We start from the raw sequence: 15,247 nt of genomic DNA on the forward strand, positions 1-15,247 counted from the left end.
GCATTAATATACTATTTTGGGTTTGGTTCTGGTTTTCCCGGCAATGAACCCATTGGCCACTTTGTAGAAGAGGAAGATTTTCCATGGACCTGTGTTTGCAACCTCTCAATCTTAGCATTTAACACTCTATACACCTCATCAACCTTGGTGTGCATAGCTTCCATTTTTGAGTGGCCAACTCAATAGCACTTCTTCCTTGACCTTCTAGTAGTTGGCGAAGTAGAGCAAGAATCATCTTATCCATCTTGTCATTCAATGCCTTTGATCTCCTTGTGGTGATACTCATTAATATCAGAATGATCCCTTGGAGTTCTATCATAAACCTCTCCATAATTTCCATCACTTTGAGCAAGATTCTCCACTAAGGTCATACCAACAGCAACATAGGAAATCACCATTACTTGCTGTATCAACCAACATTCTTATCTTTGGGAGTACCCCTTTGTATAATGTTCCTAGAATAGATTCTTTAGAGAAACCATGATGAGAACATTGAATAATATAGCCCTTGAATCTCTCTCATGCTTCACAAAAACTCTCATTTCCCTTTTGAGCAAAGCTTGATATTAAATTTCTTAGCCTTGTTGTTCTTGTAGTAGAGAAGAACTTGGATAGGAAAGATCTCTTGCATTGATCCCAAGAGGTGACTGATCCCACTAGTAGGTTCTTCTCCAGAGTCCTAGCTTGGTCTCCAAGAGAAAATGGAAAGAGGCAGAGTTTGAATGCATCTTCAGAGATACAATTGATTTTGATTGTTCCACACATCATATCAAACTGATCCAAGTGCTCAAGAGGGTCTTCCATAGGTAAGCCATAGAATTTTGAGCTTTGCACCATGTTGATAAGACTTGACTTGATCTTATAGTTATTGTTCTCAACAAGCGGTGCTCTAATCCCCATGCGGTGCCCATGAATGTTCGGTTCATAAAAGGTGCCAATGACTCTTGGTTGTCTTGGAGGATGGATATGAGCTTTTTCAACATTGGGCTGGTCATTTCCATTATGACTATCAATGGGAGGAGGGTTGTTCTCCATAGCTTGTCGTGCTAGCCAGCGATTCTCTCATTCAAAACGGCGAATGTCTTCAACACGCTCAACTAAATTGGCTTAGCCTTGACTTCTCAAGTTCATACACCTTGCAAAAGAGAATCCAAAACACCAAAGCAAACCAAGTAAGTAATAATGTAAAGAAAATGTTTAGGCTCAAGCAAAGATGAAATCCTAGTGGTGAAATCTATTGCAAATGGGCAACAATGCCAAATTGATGTAGTACTCATCTCTATTCATTTAATATCGAACCACAAATTTGCAAAGAATCAAACACTAAGAATATATAAATATGCTCAATCTAAACTTAACAAATGATTGCTTTATGAAACAACTTAACTAACAAGCTAGTTTAAAGAAAGCAAAAAAGCAAACTCAAAACAAAGCAAACACAAACTTAAAACTGCTTTTAATCAAGGTAAAACAAATGAACCTTGGGCAAGGTTAATAACTTGGGAGATGTAATGCCGCGATCCTGCATAGGATCATAGGTCGTGACTTGGTCCGAGAATGGCAGGGAAGTCTCGGACAAGTCTAGTAGGAGCTGCTCATTAGCTCGGACAGTGGAAGAAACCGAGCCAAGAACGGGAATAGAGATCAGCCATCACGGACAGCTCTCGACCAGCTAGGGACAACTTGACCAGCTCTCGGCTAGCTACATACAGTTCGACCAGCTGCCGACCAGCTGTTGTCCAGCTAGTGTCAGCTCGACCAGCTAGCGTCAGCATTCCCAGCTGCCGGTCAGCTACCCCTAGCTCGGCCAGCTGCCAAGGAGCTCAACCCAACTTGATGGATAGGTACCTTTTCGGGCCTAGACTTCGACCAGCTGCCAAGGAGCTCACCCTAGCTTGATGGATAGGTACCTTTTGGGGCCTAGAATTCAGCCAGAACCCTATATATAGATTCATGGCTTTCATTCCAAACACACCATCGGAAACAGAAAACACAACAAAAACTCGATAAATAACGAGTACACAATAGAGAAGAAGGTTTCCAAGACCGAGAGTTCGGCGAGTAAGTTTGAGGGTCCAAGGTACGGTACAATACCAAACTTATGGGTTCTGAGGGACGGGGTAGTTGCATATACATAAGCATTTATAATGCTTCGGTTGGTCCAGTTGGTCGGAGGAAAGGGTGTAATGCCACTGAACCGCCGTACGGCCAGACAGAACCACGGACGGCACCGAGACGCTACTTGTTTGGGAACCGCATCCTGGTGGTCTTGCATCAGCATTGCTTAGTCTTGCATGATGTTAGCGTAGGCTATCATGTAATTCTTTAGCTTTGTTTGTTGATGGCTTGTCTGCCTTGCTTGTTTCCTTTTCCTGTTAGGGTAGTCGGGTTGGGGAAGTAGAATCCTGTTTAGGAAAGGGGAGCCCAGGCTCACTGAGTAATCTTAGATTACTCATGATAATATTTTTGTTGTGCAGGAAGCCTAAGTGAGTCTAGAGCTGGAGCAAACTTTAGGGTACCGGATAGGGTTTTTTTGTGTTCTTTATAAAAACCCTATATTTTCCTAAACGATATTTGTAAACTTATCCGACTACCTATGTATATTGCTTTGATGACTTGTTTTCAATAAAATGATTTATTAAAATAATATATTCGGTTTTCGGGGAAAACATGGCAAGTTGCAAATGGTACTCGGCCTTGTCCAGGTCAACACAACGCGCATGGGACACAAGGGTTGCAAAGCTAATTCTCTTCTTTTTGCTCTCTCGCCACTTAGCATAACAATACTTCTTCCTTGCCCTCCATTATTTTCTTGCACCCTCTTTGTCTATTCATAGATAATTACATCTTCTACGCATTATCTTCTTGCACCTTCTTTTGCACTTAATTCCTGGACCATGCATTACTTTTTGCACTTTCTTGCTCATACTTGGTTCGACCTTCTCAATTTTGTTTTGCCATTTTCGATTGATTCGCACTGCTCCTTTGCTCCTCTGATTTCTTAGGATTCGCCTCATCCTCTTCCAACTCTTAGAGACATGATGATTATGCCGCCACTAGTACTTCATTCTTCAACCCAAAAACCGCACTGTCCTACCGTACGGCACGTACGGTATCGCCCGGACATCTCTCGGCCATGGTTCAGTTTCGGTCCAGATTGCGTTCGTCTCCTCCGGACTCCCTCGATCGTCTCTCGGATAACTCTCGGCTTTCTCTCTCGGGTCCTTCATGTCCTCTCTGATACTTCCCTCGGACCGTACTGGTCTTTCGGTTACTTCTCGGTCTGTACTGTTCTTTCTGGTACTTCTCGGACTGTCTCTTCTGCATAAGCGGTTTTCTGTGTAAACGGTCAACTCCCGATCAGTCTTAAGGTCTCGATCGTACATCCGACCACTCTGGTCTTGGCTTGGCTATCCTCTGATTTGTGCATTTTTCCTCGGACTTCCTTCGGTCATTATCCTTTGTTTTTCTTCCTCTTCCTCTTTAATTCTTTTCCAGGCCATTTCCTCGAACTTTTATTTTCGGGATTTCTACCCTTAGTGATGGTCATTACATTCTCCCAGCCACCTCCCTACCGAACTTATGCGCATGCTACCTCCCTACCGATCAGCGTACCATCCGGATTTTCCATGTGCGGATAGTATGGTCGGAAAAAAGTAAACGTGGCTTGGCGGTTGGACTGGGGATCTGTACAGATACCTCTGTACATCGTCGAACTGATGCGCGGGATAACTCTCTACTGGCCAACTGTTGTACTGGGCGGATATTATAGCTTAGCGTGCATTTCATGACATTGTATGACCTAAGGGAATTGTTATTGATGGCTACTTGGATTTCAGGAACGGAGAGTGATCATGGAAAAGGAACTGCTTAGGCGCGAGACTCATGGCCGGGAAGTTGAGTGGTGGTGTAAGGGTAGCTATGATCGATTATACAGCTTGTACTAGCTTATATTCAAACTCATAAGTTGTATCGAATCCTTTGATTATTTAATACAATATCTGAATGTTTGCTTTAGTCTAATTTATATCTTATAGACACTACATATTGAATCTCAGAATATGCGAATGAACTTTATTAAAGAATGGACCATAGAATATGACTAAGTAGCGAGTAAAGGACGAGAGAACCTCACCGGCCGTAGAATGTTCCGGGTTGGGGTCTTTCAAGTTGTTATCAGATCAGGATTGGTTCTAGGACTGGTAGTGCGGGTTTTGGGTATCACCACTCATCGACTTAATGGGATCTTGCGGTAAATGTTCTTACTGATAGCGGTTTATTTAACTTAACCGTGACTAAAATGCATGAGTTTTGCAGACGGGTAAGAGAACAAGGAAAAGAAGAAGAAGGACAAGGGGATGGCTGATCAGACCATTGACGCCACAGACACAATAGTCAACGCGGGGGCAGGAAACATGGACGCCCAGAAACCAGCTGGACCTGTGGCTGGAGAGAAGCAACCTGATAATGATATTCCGGAAAGTAGTGGTGCCACCCATGTAAATGGGCAACCAAATGCAGTACCATCATCCCAGGAACAATGGGATACGATGAAGGCAATGATGGCACAGTTGGACGTGCTCACAAAGGCATTGGTACCAGATCCTGTGGTACCAGCGGTGCGTAGCAAGATTGTTACAGAGACCACTGAAATAGTCATGAGGATTCTCCGAAAAAGGGAAAGGACTACTTGGATGCGTTGGAGCATGTCTCTAGACTGAGGACAAATCATTTCATAGGGAGTTCGGATTCGATCGTGGCTGACGAGTGGAGAAGTCGACTTGTGAGAAATTTTAATTCCACTCGCTACCCGGAGGAGTATCAAAAGGACATTACCGTCCATTTCCTTGAATAGGAAGCACATAACTGGTAGTTGACGGTTGAGAAACGGAAAGGTGGTCAAGTCCTAACCTTTGCAAACTTTGAGGCAGAATTCAACAAGAAATTCTTTCCAGCGGAGGCATGGGACCGACTGGAAAGTGCGTACCTGAACCTGGTACAAGGGGATATGACGGTGCGTGCATATGATGTTGAATTTAGCCGCCTTAGGCGCTATGTTTGAAAGGATATCGAGGATGAGAAAGCACAAGTCCGTCCTTTTATCTGGGGACTATGGGTGGCAATCCGCAACCATTGCTTGATCGGTGTCTTTAACACGGTCGTTGAAGTGGTGGAAAGGGAAGCAATGATTGAAGTTGGTATGGAGGAAGAGAAACAACTTAGGCGCGAGAGGGTTTCTTTGCGTTCGACCCACCCAACCAAAACTACAGACAGGAAGAGAAAATGGGATAAGGTGGACAACTCAAGGTCCGGCGCTAAGTATGGGGAGTGTAGGAATTGCGGAAAGCACCATAGTGGTTCTTGCTGGAAGGCCGGAGGTGCATGTGGTTGTTGTGGGAGCAAGGATCATGCGATCCGGAACTGTTTAAGGTTGGAAAATGGGGATGGGCCAAGGACTTGCTATATGTGCGGAAAAGAGGGACATTTTAGGAGGGAATGTTCGAAGCTTGACGTGGGAAGACTGACCCACCAACATGGGTCCCGTGGCAAGGATTCTTTACCGCAACCACCAAAGAGACAGGCTGTTGCACCACGCGTGTACGAGCTGTCTGAGGAAACTGCTACTGGGGATTTTAGGGCAATTACTGGTATGTTACAAGAACCTTTCTAAGTTCAGTTCTTGCATTACGTAGCATCATAATGCATGTGAAAGGGGGATATGGGTACTTAGCGTTCTAGAGGAATGTGTAGGGACCTTAAGTATAGGTGGTTTGGAAACGCACACCTTTTTTGATTCGGGGGCCACACATTGTTTTGGTGAGCCCTGAAATGATAGGGAAGGTGGGTTCAGTAAGGTACCAAACACTGGATATGGAATGGTTTGAGCAGCCGGCGGGCAGGCAATGTACCCGTTCGATATGGTTCGGGGAATCTTGGTTATCGTCAATGGTGTTGATATGCCTACTGATTTGATCATTGTTCCACTCATGAAAACTTTGAAAGGAAAGAAGGAACATTGATTGTCATCGAGGGCGAGTAAACTTTGAAAGGAAAGAAGGAACATTGAGATTCCAAGGAATAAGATCAACTTCAGGAAGTTTGGTTATCTCGGTAATCCAAGCGGAAAGGACGCTGGAGAAAGGATGTAAGGCGTACTTAGCCTCAATAATAACAACAGAAGTTGGGGAAAATGCGTAGTTGAAAGATATTCCAATAGCAAGTGAGTTTGCTGATGTGTTTGAAGTAGTATGGGGAGTGCCGCCAAATCGGTCAGATCTATTTACCATCAAGCTAGAACCGGGGATGAACCCTATATCAAAAGCGCCTTACCGGATGGCACCAGCAGACAAGGCGGAGTTAAAAAAACAATTGGGACAATTGTTGGAGAAAGGGTTTATCAGACCAAGTAGTTCACCATGGGGTGCACCGGTCTTATTCGAAAAGAAAAAGGATGGTAGCTTCAGGCTATGCATTGATTACCAGGGGCTGAATAGGGTTACAGTGAAAAATAAGTACCCATTGCCCCGGATAGATGTATTGTTGGATAATCTTCGAGGTGCAAAGTGGTTCTCGAAGATAGACTTGGCCTCGGGGTTTCATCAAATTCCAATAGAGCCAACAGACATTCGGAAAACGGCTTTTCAAACAAGGTACGACCACTTTTAGTTTGTGGTCTTGCCATTCGGATTGACAAACGCACCGACAACCTTCTTTAAGATGATGAATGGTGTATTCCAAGAATTCTTAGACGAGTTTGTCATCATCTTCATTGATGACATAGTAGTTTATTCGAAGGATTGGGAAACCCATCAGAATCACTTGAGGGCAGTGTTGGAGCGGCTAAGAGAGCATAAGCTTTTTGCAAAGTTAAGAAAATGCTCGTTTTGGCAAAGGAGTGTTGGTTCCCTTGGACACATTGTCTCGGACCAAGGAGTGTTTGGGATCTGGAAAAGATCAAGTCGTTAAAGGACTGGCCAAGTCCATAGAACATGCTAGGGAACCACCAAACATCCTAGGGAACCACACTGTAATGCCCGCGATCCTGAATAGGATCGTAGGCTGTGGCTTGGTCCAGGATGGTAGGGAGATCTCAGACAAGTCGGGGAAGAGCTACTCGCTAGCTCGGTCAATGGGGAAAAACGAGCCAAGTATGGGACAAAGATCGGTCAGCTCCGGAGAGCTCTCGGCCAGCTGCAGACAGATCTCGGCCAGCTGCGGACCGTTCTCGGCCAGCTACGGACAGCTCAACCAGCTAGTGTCAGCTAGACAAGCTGCCAGGGAGCTCGACCCAGCTCAACCCAGCTCGACCCAGCTCGACCCAGCTCGACCCAGCTCGACCCAGCTCGACTTAGCTCGACCAGCTGGAGGGTAGTGGACGGTGTACAGGTCAGCTGGGGATCTCGTGACCGAAAGGGCACGGCCGAACGGCCATGGCCGAATGGGTATGGCCGAGCGTACACAAGCGAACAGGAGCAACTGAACGGATTCGTCCGAAGGGTGCCTTTTGAGGCCAAAACCGAGGCCCAGGACCCTATATAAAGGGGACATTTCTCTCATTTGGAACACACCATCGCAAACAGAGAAAAAACACCAAAAACTCAAGTGTTCGAGTATAAGATCAAGAAGAAGGTTCCGAGAGATAGAGAGATCGGCGAGTAAGGTTAAAAGGGTCGGAGGTACGGTACAGTACCAACCTTATGGGCTCTAGGGGATGGGTAGTTGCATCTAGCATGAGCATATATAATGCTTCGGTTGGTCCAGTTGGTCGGAGGAAAGGGGTTCGGCTCGGAAGTGGATCGGAAAACTCTAGGTTCACCATGATACGAACGAACTGATGCACATGCTACCTCCCTACCGATCAGCGTACCATCCAGGGTGTCTGGGTACGGACAGTTTGGACGGAGAAAAGTAAACGCGGCTCGGCGGTTAGACGGGGATCTGTACAGATTCCTTGGTACACCATCCGAACTGATGTGCGGGATAACTCTCTACCGGCCGACCTCTGTACTGGACGGTTATTAGTACTTAGCGTGCATTGCATGACATGTACAACTGAAAAGGGAATGTTATTGATGCCTACTTGGATTTCAGGAAAGGAGGGTGATCGCGGGAAAGGAAGTGCTTAGGCACGAGACTCATGGCCGGGAAGATGAATGGTGGTGTTAAAGGTAGCTAGGATCGATTATACAACTTGTACTAGCGTATTATGCAAACTCATAAGTTGTATCGAATCCTTTGATTACTTAATGAAATATCGAATGTTGCTTTACTCTAAGTACTATATCATATAGACTCTATGTAATGAATCACGGATGTGCGAATGAATATTGCTTAAAGAATGGGCCCTAAAATATGACTAAGTAGCGTAATGGGACAAGAGAACCTCTCCGACCATAGATGGCCGGGGTCGGGGTCTTTAAAGTTGGTATCAGAGCATGCTTGGTTCTAAGACCGATAGTGCGGGTTTTGGGTATCACACCACTCATCGGCTTAATAGGATCTCGCGGTAGTTGTTCTTACTGTTTGCGGTCTATTTAACTTAGTCGTGACTAATGCATAAATTTCCGAGATGGGTAAGAGCAGCAAGGAAAAGAAAAAGAAGGGCAAGGAAGTGGCCGATGAGACCATTGGCACCGCGGAGACACTAGTCGATGTGGACGCAGGGAACATGGGCACCCAGAATCCAGTCGGACCTAAGGCTGGAGAGAAACAACCGGATAATGATAAGCCGGAGAGTAGCGGTGCTACAGACGTGAATGGGCAACCAAATGCCGTACCATCATCCCAGGAACAGTGGGAAATGATGAAGGCCATGATGGCACAGCTGGACGTGGTCACAAAGGCGTTGGTACCGGATCCTGTGGTACTGAAAGACCCCGACACGGACATCTCAGCGTCCGCGGTCACGACTTCCATTCGGCCCCATTCCCAGCCAAATATCCTTTAATTCGGTTACTCAGCTTTGGCTTGCGGCCTTGCTTCATAACCCCTTTACGCAGCGGAATATAACTTTAACCTTGACCCATCCCTTTGTGCTTAGCCATACAACCAACCAACCCCACTGGCTTGCACATATTAGGGATGGGGACATATAGTCCCTTCGGTGCATGGTGAACGGTTGCTCTATCGGCTTCCCGAACCACTCGCGTACCCGAAGCTCGGCATCGGACGTGCCATTAGTTGACCCATCGGTCATACCATTGTACGCCATCGACTTGTCGATCTTGGTATCAGCGCCTGCTCCGATCGAACGATCCGACCCCATAATCGAATCACCGTTCGACCTCCAATCAGGCCGATACTTCCGACAGACTCGTCGACCACCCGACCGATCAATCCAACCTACGGCTCGTATCGTCGACCCTTTGATCACCCGATCCGACTAGCGATTGAATCACCGGTCAACCCTCGTTCGATCCGTCCATTGACGCAGATCGTCGATAACCCTTCGATCAGTCCGACTCTATGATCGAACCGTCGATGATCCTGCGATCGGTTTGTCTCCCCGGACGAACCGCCGCCTATCCTACGATCGGATCGGCCCACTTGCCGAACCGTCGCTCGTCTCATTGTACCTTCGATAGAGAGGTAGCATGCGCATCAGTTCGGACGAGTATACTCGCCGAGCCACACCCCCTTTTCTTCTTAGGCCTAGATGGACGATGGAAGGATGATGGTGTGTTGGAATGAAGGCCTTGCCCTCTATTTATAGTGCCCTGGCCGAAGTCTAGGCTCCAAAAGGCACCTGTCCATCAAGGCCCTTCATTCGTGCACGTTCGGACATGCCTGTCCGTCCGTGCCTGTCCGGCCATGCCCGTTCGGTCATGCCTGTTCGGTCATGCCGTCCCATGACCGTCCACGAGCTCCTCAGCTGGCCTGGAGACTGTCCACCACCGTCCAGATGGCCGAGCTTAGTCGAGCTGACGCTAGCTGGACGCTAGCTGGACGAACTGATACTAGCTGGCCTAGCTGTCGGCAGCTGGTCCATAGCTGTCCTCAGCTGGCCTATAGCTGTCCATAGCTGGCCGATAGCTGTCCATAGCTGGCCGATAGCTGTCCACAGCTGAACTACTTGTTCATCGAGCTTGTTCAGCTCATTCAGCTTGTATTCCAGCTATTTGAGCTAGTAGCTTAGCTACTTAAGCTCATATAGCTATCGATTTCCTTAAAACAAACTGCCCCTCCTTTCGGATCGCGGGATGCGGGCGTTACACTGCTCAAGGTTGATCTAGATGTGTCATCTGGTGGCTTGGGTTTAAGATCTTGGTGTTGTCTTTGACGTAGAGCACCAAGCTTTTCGTCAAGCATTGTTGCCATAGCAGCTGTGATTGATTTCGTGATTCTCCTTTCCAGGCTAGAGGTGGATGACTCTTCTTCTTCCAACGTCACTATGGTACCTGAAAAGACAGGAACAACGATCCACCAGTAAATAGTTCTAAAAACACGTAAATGAAAACAGATCTGGGCGAGTAAAACATTTTATAAAACTCTTGTAAGATGAAGCGACAGATCTGAAAATAAGAGAAAAGTGACGATTGGAATTCAAAACCTAATTGCAGAGCGGTTGCTCTGATACCACATGATAGACTCCTGGTAAGGAATCTGCTTCCCAAGAACACACTCGCAAGGTCTTGAAGATGAACGGTCGGAATGATGATGATCAATGGGTTGAAGATGCAAAGACAAGATTGACAAAGAAGGTGAAGGGGTGAATATGCAGCGGATCGAAGATGATGAAAGGGATGAAAAACATGCAGCAGATGAAAAGGGGAACGAAATGAACTTCTAAGAGAGATGGAAATCTCTTAGACTTCAGAATCGAATACAACTTAGATATTACACACTAAGAAGTAAACAAGTTGAGAAGATATTACACACTTCTCAGATCAAACAAGTAGAAAGAGGTTTTTGATTAAAATGTTTGATGAGTTACAAATGAGAGATACATGGTGCTTAAATAGAAAAGGGGGAACGAAGGAGAAGAGTCTAGAAGGAGAAGAGGTCGAGCACATGCAAGAGTCCACACTCATGCAAGCTCATGCACAAAGTCTTGGAAATTACAAAACAATAAATGCGAAGAGATAGAAACAAAATGGGACAAGGCTTTGTAATGGACCTTGGACCACGACTTGGGCTGGCAAAGGGGCTTGAAAATGTTACTTAGGCCTCATTAAAAACCTTGTCAAGAAAACCCAATGGGACAAAACTTGACCAAGGGAAAAAGAGCACCAAAGCAACATTTTACCCTTTACCGAGCACCTTGCGCTGTGAGCAATGTCATAGTGGTTTGAGCCACGTCTTCTTGGTTCTTGTTCAGCTACTTGAGTAATCCTTGGATGGCTTGGTTGAACCTCTTGGCTTTGGACCTTGTTAGCGGACCCACCGAAATGATCAATGCCTCCTCCGGTACAAGCTGCTCCTTTGATGCTTCTGCTGGTACAAGTTGCTCCTCCGGTGCTTCCTCTGCTCCAAGCTGCTCCTCCGGTGCTTCCTCTGGTTCAAGCTGCTCCTCAGGTTCGTGCTGTTTGGTTGAGCTGGCCATGGTTTCATCACGCTGCGTAAAGGGGTTATGAAGCAAGGCCGCGAGCCAAAACTGAGTAACCGAATCAAAGGATATTCGGCTGGGAATGGGGCCGAATGGAAGCCGTGACAGCGGACGTTGGGACGTCCGGGTCGGGGTCTTTCAGTACTATCCTAGCCGCACCCCCTTTTCTTCTTAGGCATAGATGGACGATGGATGGACGATGGTGGTATCTTGGAAATGATGGCCATGCCCTCTATTTATAGGGTCTTGGCCGAAGTCTAGGCCCCAAAAGGCACCTGTCCGACAAGACCGTTCGATCGCTCCCATTCGATCGCACACGTTTGGTCTTGGCTGTCCGGCCATGCATGTTCGGCCATGACCGTCCTTCCATGTATGTTCTGTCACCGCGTCCCATGACCGCCTACAAGCTCCCCAGGTGACCCGCACACTGTCCACCACCGTCCAGCTGGACGAGCTTGGTCGAGCTCCTTGGCAGCCGGTCGAGCTTGTGGTAGCTGACTGGCAGCTGGTCGAGTTGACGCTAGCTGGCCGACAACTGTCCGCAGCTGGCTGATAGCTGTCTGCAGCTGGCTGATAGCTGTCCACAGCCGGCCGATAGCTGTCCGCAGCTGGCCAAGAGCTGTCCGTAGCTGAACTATTTTGTTCATCGAGTTTGTTCAGCTCGCTCAGCTCCTATTCCAGCTGATTGAGCTAGTAGCTATCTAGCTATTATCTTTCTTAAAATAAATTGCCCCCCCTTTAAGATCGCGGGACGCAGGTGTTACAAGTACTTGAGAGACCCCGGTCCGGACGTCCTAGTGTCCGTAGTCACGGCTTCCATTCCCGGCCGAACATCCATTGATTACTTTGCTTTTGTCCACGGCCTTGCCTTGTAATCGTTTATACGCAGCGGTATGTAACTTTACCCTTGACCATCCCTTTGTGCTTAGCCATACAACCAACCAACCCCACAGGCTTTGCACACATTAGGGATGAAGACTTATAGTCCCTTCGGTACATGGTGATCGGTTGCGCTATCGGCTTCCCGAACCACTCATGTTCTCGAAGCTTGGCATCAGACGTGCCATTAGTTGACATGTCGGTCATACCTTGGTACCTTGATCAACTTGTCGGTCTTGGTATCAGAGCTTGGTCTGATCAGACGATCCGATCCCATAATCGAATCGCCGTTCGACCACAGACCGGAGTGATACTTCTGAACAACTTGTCGACCATCCGACCGATCAATCCAACCTACGGGTCGTACCGTCGATCATTCAATCACCCGATCCGACTAGCGATTGAATCATCAATCAACTCTCGATCGATCCATCCATTAACGCAGATCGTCGATGATCTTTGGATCGGTCCAACACTATGATCGAAACGTCGATCATCCTGCAATCAGTTCGACTCCATGGACGAACCGCCGCTTATCCTTCGATCTGTTAGAACCGATTGTCGAACCGTCGCTCGTCTCATCATACCGTCGATAGAGAGGTAGCATGCGAATCAGTTAGGCATAGATGGACGATGGATGGACAATGGGGATGTCTTGGAAATGAAGGCCACACCCTCTATTTATAGGGTCTTGGCCGAAGTCTAGGCCCCAAAAGGCACCTGTCCGACAAAAGCATTCGATCGCGCATGTTCAGCCGTGCCTATGTGGCCATGACCGTCCGTCCGTGTCTGTTCCGTCACTGCATCCCATGACCTCCCACGAGCTCCCCAGTTGACCCGCACACTGTCCACCATCGTCCAGCTGGTCGAGCTTGGTCGAGCTCCTTGGCAGCTGGTTGAGCTAGTGTAGCTGACTGGCAGCTGGTCGAGCTGACGCAAGCTGTCCGAAGCTGGCCGACAGCTGTCCGCAGCTGGGCGATAGGTATCCACAGTCGGCTGATAGCAGACTGTAGCTGGCCGAGAGCTGTCTGTAGCTGAACTAACTTGTTCATAGAGTTTGGTCAGCTTGTTCTGGTCATATTTCAGCTGATTGAGCTAGTAGCTTATCTATTTAAGCTCATCTAGCTATTGTTTTTCTTACAACATATTGGCCCCCCTTTAGGATCGCGGGATGCGTGCGTTACCTATCTACCCCCCTTAAAATGAATTCGTCCTCGAAGTTGGTGGGTGTACAGATTCTCGACCTTCGTCCACTTGAGACTTGATCTATTCTCGATCTTGCTATTTTTGGGACTTGGTCATTTTCCTTGATCTACGTCTTTCCCGACGCGATCTATTTCTCTTGATCTTGGTCACTCTCCGAATAGATCAAGTCTTTTCCCGTCCTAGTTCCATACCGACTAGGACAATTTCCCGACCGTTTTCTCCCGGACTCGGTTGCCATTAACGATCTTTGGTCGCATTTTCCTTGACCTTTTGGTCGATATTTCCTGATGTTGGTCCTTCCCGGATGCGGTCGTAATTCCCGACCTTCTGGTCAATATTTCCCGACCTTGGTCTTTCCCGGATGCGGTCGTAACGGTCGATATACTATGTGTTCGAATGTGTTCACGAGCGCATCTTGGCGAACACATTCCCGTTCCCAAGATTGTTTTCGATCTTATCAGAGATTTCTATTTCGTCCGAACACATAGCATAATTGCAGACTTCCTCAAAGGATCATGCATGCTCTACTACCAACTTCAAAGATCCTGACCCGGACATCCCAGCGTCCGTGGTCACGGCTTCCATTCCCGGCCGAACATCCATTGTTTCGTTTACTTAGCTTTGGCCCGCGGCCTTGCCTTGTGAACCTTTATACGCAGAGGAATGTAACTTTACCCTTGACCATCCCTTTGTGCTTAGCCATACAACCAACCAACTGAAAGACCCCGACCCCGGACCATCTATGGCCGGTGAGTTTCTCTCATTACCATTCACTACTTAGTCATATTTTTAGGGCTCATTCTTTAAACAATGTTCATTCGCACATTCTGTGTTTCAATACATAGATTCTATATGAAATTATCTTAGAGTAAAGCAACATTCAATATTGTATTAAGTAATCAAAGGATTTGATACAACTTATGAGTTTGCATAATAAGCTAGTACACCTAAGCAGTTCCCTTTCCGCGACCATTCTCCTTTCCTGAAACTCAAGTAGCCATCAATGTCATGCAATGCATGATAAGTCATAACATCATCCAGTACAGCAGTTGGCCAGTAGAGAGTTATCCTGCGCATCAGTTCGACGGTGAACCCAGATATCTGTACAGATTCTGGACCAGCCGCCGAGCCCCATTTACTTTTCTCTGACCATACTGTCCGTACGTGGACACTCCAGGTGGTACGCTGATCGGTAGGGAGGTAGCATGCGCATTAGTTCGGTCGTATCACGGTGAACCTAGTGGTCCTCGATCCACTTCCGAGCCGCACCCCCTTTCCTCCGACCAACTAGACCAACTGAAGCATTATAAATGCTTATGCAGATACAACTACCCCGTTCCCAAAAACCCATAAGGTCGGTACTGTACCGTACCTCCGACCCTTAGGCCTTATCGCCGAACTCTATATCTTGGAACCTTCATCTCTATCTTATACTCAAACTCGAGTTTTTAGTATGTTTTTCCCGTTTCCGCCCACTATATATAGGGTATGGGATGCGGTTTTGGCCCCAAAAGGCACCCATCGGACGAATCCGTTCAATCGCTCCTGTTTGATCGTGTACGCTCGGCCATACCCGTTCGGCCATGCCCATTCGGTCACGAGCTCCCCAGCTGACCT

At 47.2% G+C, this 15,247-nt stretch overlaps 1 non-coding gene across 1 annotated transcript; it reads left to right on the forward strand.

Annotated features, from left to right (window-relative positions):
- Nucleotides 1-475: 475 nt before the first annotated feature.
- LOC147921125 (small nucleolar RNA R71) lies at nucleotides 476-582 on the forward strand. Its single transcript, XR_015591824.1, has one exon. It is a non-coding gene; the product is annotated as a small nucleolar RNA R71 (small nucleolar RNA).
- Nucleotides 583-15,247: the final 14,665 nt, after the last annotated feature.

This window comes from Camelina sativa, chromosome 19, assembly GCF_030686135.1.
Source record: "Camelina sativa cultivar CO46 ecotype springtype chromosome 19, ASM3068613v1".
NCBI classification, from domain to species: domain Eukaryota; kingdom Viridiplantae; phylum Streptophyta; class Magnoliopsida; order Brassicales; family Brassicaceae; genus Camelina; species Camelina sativa.